Raw genomic sequence first — 6,808 nt, 5'->3', positions numbered from 1 at the left:
GTTTTGCATCAAGACACATCCTAACCCATTCTTGGAAGCATCACTATAGATTACAAATCCGCCAGTTCCAGATGGAAGGGTAAGAATAGGGGCAGTGGTAAGACGTTTCTTAAGTTCTTGAAATGCACATTCACAATCATTATTCCACACAAATTTAGTATTCTTTCTAACTAATCGGGTTATGGGTAAGGCAACCTTAGAGAAATCTTGAACAAATCTTCGATAGTATCCAGCTAAACCCATAAAACTCCGTACTTCAGGTACATTGGTTGGTCTAGGCCATTCCACAATTGCTTTTATTTTCTCAGGATCAACAGATACACCTTTCTCAGAGATAATATGTCCTAAAAATGATATTTCCTTAAGCCAGAATTCACATTTCGACAACTTAGCATATAACTGATTTTCAATCAACATATCTAACACTTTTCTCAGGTGCTCCTCGTGTTCCTCATTACTCTTAGAATATACCAAAATATCATCAATGAAAACGGCTACAAACTTATCAAGGTATGGTTTAAAAATACGGTTCATCAAATCCATAAATACAGCGGGCGCATTGGTTAACCCAAAAGGCATCACAACAAACTCATAGTGACCATATCTAGTTCTAAAGGCTGTCTTTGGAATATCCTCAGGTTTAATTCGAAGTTGATGGTAACCTGACCTCAAATCAATCTTAGAAAACACTTTTGCACCTCGAAGTTGGTCAAACAGATCATCAATACGGGGTAAAGGATACTTATTCTTAATGGTAATCTTGTTTAACTCCCTATAGTCTATGCATAACCTCAAAGTTCCGTCCTTTTTCTTCACAAACAATACAGGGGCTCCCCAAGGTGAAACACTAGGTCGGATATATCCTTTCTCAAGTAACTCATCTAATTGTTTCTTTAATTCTTGTAACTCAGCTGGTGCCATTCTATATGGTGCCTTAGAAATAGGGGTGGATCCGGGGATTAATTCAATGCTAAAATCTAATTCTCTTGGTGGGGGCATACTAGGTATTTCTTCTGGAAAAACATGTGGGTATTCGCAAACAACAGGTATGTCAATAATGGAAGATGCAGGGGTATTTAGGTCAACAACACTACATAGATAACCAGATAAACCACTCTCAATCATTCTACGTGCTCTCAAAGCATGGACAATTTGAATCGTTGGTTTTCTTACTAACTTATGGAATGAAACTCTATATCCATTTGGTGTTCTAAGGGTCACACTTTGCCTCGAACAATTAAGGTTAGCTTTATACTTAGTCAGCCAATTCATTCCCAAGATTACATCAAATTCAGATAGGTCAAAAGCTACTAAGTCTGCTAGAAACTCTACTTTTTCTATTACAATGGGACAGTCTCTATACATGGTTCTACATTTCACCATTTCTCCACTAGGAAGGGAAACACTCATAGCATGAAAGTCACAACATGGTTTCAAACTTAAACATTTAGCAAACAATGGTGAAATAAAGGAATGTGAAGCTCCAGAATCAAAAAGAACATGGGCAGGTAAAGAATGGATAGAAAAGGTACCGGTGATAACATTATCATCCTTATCTGCTTCATCTTGTCTCATCACAAAAACTCTTCCAGTTGGCGGTGGTCGAGGTGGGTTGCGGTTTGAACCTGAGGCATGGTTGTTGTTACGACCACGATCGTTGTTAGTTGGAACTGGTCCTCTCATGGTTGACATCACTTGATTTGGGCAATCTCTGACGTAATGATCATGACTTCCACATCGGTAACAAGCATTTGTGCCCACACGACATTCACTCTCAACATGACTCCTTTTTCCACATTTGGCACATCCTTGCGATCGATTGTTCCTTCCCTGAAATCCTTGTCCCCTATTATTTCCTTGATTACTATCGTTCCTCCTTTGATTTCCCTGATAACTTTGGTTAGGCTTCTTTGCTCCTCCTTGGCTTTGGTTATCATTTCTCCTTTTATACCCAACATTCTTCGCTTCTCGAAGTAACACCACTCGCTCTACATTAACTGTGATATCGACCAAATCCTGATATGAAGTAAACCTTTGAGTGGACAACCTATCCTGGTACTTAAGGTGCAGACCTCGCTCGAAACGGTTCATCCTGGACTGTTCTGTCGACACCAAGTCTGGTGCAAACCTTGACAACTCCATAAATTTATTTGCGTATTCCAAAACGCTCATTGTTCCTTGTTGCAAGTGGAGAAATTCATCTTCTTTTTGTTTCCTTAAGGATGGTGGATAAAACTTGTCTCTCATTAACTTCTGGAGTTGGTCCCAACCAAATCCTGACACGTTCTTTCGTTCCTTGTTGACTTTCCACCATAATCCTGCTTGGCCCGTTAAATAAAACACCGCAAAGTCAACCTTCCATTTCTCCGGGCATTGCAGGGTTTCAAACAACTGATCAATGCGACTTATCCAATCCTCGAACTCAACTGGACCGGGCTTGCCATCGTAGGATGGTGGGTTGAGCGATGAAAAGTTCTTGAACATCGTTGCGTTCCGTTCCCACTTACATCTTTCTTTTTCCGAGAATCATGGACTAACTCGGCCAACATTGCACTTACATTTTCCAACCGTTCCATTCTCTCCTCATGTCCATCAACATGAACATTCTCCTCGTGGATAACATTGTTATCATCATGAACATGGTGCTCATTGTGAGCCCCGTTGGTGACATCATTGATAGCATCGATAGTTGACATTCTGCGTAACATATCTTATCAGATTGAAGCAAAATAATAAAATAATCCCTTTGATCCCGTTCCTACACTCACACTCATATCCATTTTAACTTAGCAGGATTTAAGAGCATTCTTTTTAATTCATTCCTTAAAACTCTTTACTTAAAGCCTAATGAATTCAATTCGTGCGAAAACCCATAAGGTTTAGCACTTATGGTCCAGAACCTTTGCTCTGATACCAAACTGTAACGCCCCGACCTTTAATTCAATTATTAAGCATAATTAGCAGCGGAATTAACCTAATTCGGTCGGGACATTACCGCCGTAACTCCCTCTTGGGAATTACAAGGCAGCCATCAATCATAAGCTATTAAATCTCAAAAGTTATTATAATAATTCCTTATATTATAAAAATACATAACTTACTAAGAGTCTTTAATTAAACTATTAAAACATTAAGCATAGACTAAGTGAATATTATTCAAGTGAAATTCCTCGCCACTACTCGTCTCCATCGATCCCAGCGGTACCTAAAACCGAAAACAAAATAACGGTGAGCCGAAGACTCAGTAACGAACTATTCTAGCAACGTAAATTCATTTCAATTCATTTTATTTAATAACACAGGGAGAATAGAATAATGTAAAACAATTTATAAAGTCCTTTATTTAATTCATTTTCAACTTTAGGGTGTACATGCTAGTCGTGGCAAGTATGACATGGTGGAACGTCTTCCACGATGGACCGCTGTCCATAAACATGGGGCCTTGGCCCGAAAACATGAGAGCCTTGGCTCAATGGGCGAATGCCCCATAGGTACATGCATGACCGAGAATCGTAACCTGTGAACATATACTGCCAAACGGACTAGGAATTTCACTTTCATTTATCATGTTTCGTTTAATTTTACATTTTAGCCTTTTTACTTCAGTAGAAGTAACATAATTCCTTTAGATCATGAGATCATGATAAAACATCATTTAGATCCTGGGATCCATAAAATATCATTTCTTTCCTGGCATCATAGAGACATCATTTCATTCATGGTTTCTTATAAAGATCGTTTTATAAGAATTTCAATCAACCATATTATAATAAATAATTCAATCAAATCACATTCCATTTCCCGCAATTCATAAAACATGTCAAAGCATTCAATTCATAAATAAATCATAACATTGTATTTTCATAAACGCATTTATAAGGGAATTGCGGGTACTAGCAATAGCCGTTACCTTAATTTCGCGATACGTTAAACTTTGTCCTTGGTTCGTTCTTTCTGAGCTCCGAGTCCGAATTCTTTGAAAAGATCACACTATTGAATTAATATATAAAATGATAAATATTGTAAAATTAATATTGAAACGATTAATATTTTCCAAATAATATATTTAGTTGATAAATTCATAAATCAAGTAAATATGAAATAATTAAATAAAACTTATAATTAAATTTAAGTTTTACGTGAGTGCGTATATTTATAATAAAAGAAACAAAATTTATTTGTATAAGTAAAACATATTAATTTTACTTGAATAATATATATATTAAGTAAAATATATTAACAAATTAGAATAAATAAGTAAAACATATTAACAATATTAGAATAAGTAAAATAACTTAGTAGAGAAAATTGGGCCAAGATAGGAGTTTGGGCTTACTTGAATTGTGGAATAAAACCAAGTAGGAACAAAGTTCCTAAATCCCACGCAAGAAAAAAAAAACAGAGAGGAGAGCAGGGAGCAGGAACGACGAAACAGAGGAAGGAGGAAGGGGTGGCGGCTTGATCGGCGACGAAGAAGAGTGGTGTGGCTAGGTGCGTAAGAAGGGCGGCTGAACGGTGGTGGTTGTGGAGGCTGCGCGGTTGGCGCGGAGGAGGGAAGACAGGGACTGGGCGCGGAGGGGAAGGGAGGTTGGGCACGGGGAAAGGCCGGGTGGCGAAGGGTGTGCGGTGGTCGTGGTGGTTTTGGGAGGTCTGGGTGGTGGTGGGTTGTCGTCGTGGTGGTGGGTTGTCGTCGTGGTGGTGGTGGTGGTGGCGACAGTAGGTGGTGGTGGTGAGTGCCAAATTTGAAATTAAAATTGAATTTGCAATTGTTGAAATTGAAATTGAAATTGAGATTGATAATCTGAGTTGTGTTTCATTTGGGATGATTGAGCAGCTATTTATAGTTGTCATGGGGCTCCATGAATGCAACAACTCAGCTTGATTGCATTGACAAGTGGAAGAAATTGAATCAATGAAAGTGATGATTAAGATGAGCTATCCTAGTTTAGATTTCCAGATATTCAAATAGGTTTGATGAGTAAGGTTTGAGTTGCATTATGGTGGTGACAAGTAGGTTGAGTTGCCTTGTGGTGGTGACAAGTAGAAAGTGAAGGTTTTGACTTCCATGGCCAAAGTGACGTGAGGAAGAAGAAAGAAAACTGACTTTGTTTCATTTGGGTGCTAATAAGGGTAATTTAGTAATTTTGGCTAATTTTCAGAATTTAATTACTACTAACCAAAATTAAAATAACAATTTTGACTAAATTAATTTCTGAAAATAATATTTATAAAGTGCAAATAATTTAGTTTCCGAATAAGTCGTTAACGAAAATGTTATTTTAAAATCTTTTATAAGTTACGAAATATTTAAAACGTAATTATTCTTGAAAATACGAGATTAAATTTTATAATCTGTGAAATAATATTAAAAGTCATAAATAAAACTTTTGTAAATTAAATATGGAATTACAACTTAAAACGGATTTTAAGAGAGTAAAAATAATTGAACTTAATTAATCGAGCTTTGAAATTCCGGGGCATTACAATTTCACAGTTTCTAGCTCTCCGAGTGGCCTTGTACAACTTTTAAGCATCTCATCCCGATTTATGGGAGGACAATCCCAATCTTGCGATCTTGAGATTAGACTTCGTTTGATAGGTGATTACCTGAGCGTTGCCTTTATAGCCTCCTTTTACGGTGCGACGGTTGGTCAACGTCAAAGTAATCAGTTCTCAAACAAGTAATCTCAAATCACTCAGGTATTGAGGATTTAGTGTCTAATAATTTTAATGAAATTTACTTATGACAGATTTTCATCTCTTACAGTAAAGTTTCATAGGTCTGTCCGATACTAGTCTTCCCAAAGTAAGTATCTATGCAAATGATTATGACATTGCCATGTCCACATAGTTCAAGAAACAGAACTACTAGTCATCTTGCATTCTAGTCGTCTAACGATTTCTATGCGTCCAATTTTATAGAAAACTCCGACCAGGGACCATTTTCAACCTTTGACATTCAAGTTCACTTGATAGACATTTCTTAGTCACAGGACTGGTCCTGACAGTCTATCTTGAATATATCGTCAAATTGAAGGGACTCATTATTTAATAAACCACAAATTAAATGGAAAAATGAATTCTATTCATTTATTGTGAATGATTAACCAATAATGTTTTACAAAGAATTAAACTCTAAAACATTAAATAAGGACATCAAAGCCATTCTCCAACATGCTTGATTCCCATAGCTGCAGTGTGCGAGTTGTGCTTCGCCTGCGGAAGAGGTTTAGTCAATGGATCTGATATGTTGTCATCAGTTCCAATCTTGCTTATCTCGACTTCTTTTCTTTCAACGAACTCTCGTAGAAGGTGAAATCTACGAAGTACATGCTTGACTCTTTGGTGATGTCTAGGCTCATTTGCCTGTGCAATAGCTCCGTTATTATCACAATACAGGGCTCTTGGTCCTTTAATGGAGAGGACTACACCAAGTTCACCTATGAACTTCCTTAGCCATATAGCTTCCTTTGCTGCTTCATGTGCAGCAATGTACTCCGCTTCAGTTGTAGAATCCGCAATGGTGCTTTGCTTAGCACTTTTCCAGCTTACTGCACCTCCGTTGAGGCAGAAGACAAACCCAAACTGTGATCTGAAATCATCTTTGTCGGTTTGGAAACTTGCGTCCGTATAGCCTTTAACAATTAATTCATCATCTCCACCATAGACCAGGAAGTCATCTTTGTGCCTTTTAAGGTACTTCAAAATGTTCTTGGCAGCAGTCCAATGTGCCTCTCCTGGGTCTGACTGGTATCTGCTCGTAGCACTGAGTGCGTACGCAACATCCGGGCGTGTACATATCATAGCA

The sequence above is a fragment of the Spinacia oleracea genome, chromosome 2, assembly GCF_020520425.1.
Source record: "Spinacia oleracea cultivar Varoflay chromosome 2, BTI_SOV_V1, whole genome shotgun sequence".
Classification (NCBI taxonomy): Eukaryota; Viridiplantae; Streptophyta; class Magnoliopsida; order Caryophyllales; family Amaranthaceae; genus Spinacia; species Spinacia oleracea.
The sequence above is the reverse complement of the archived record's forward strand: the minus strand, read 5'-3'. Positions refer to the sequence as shown.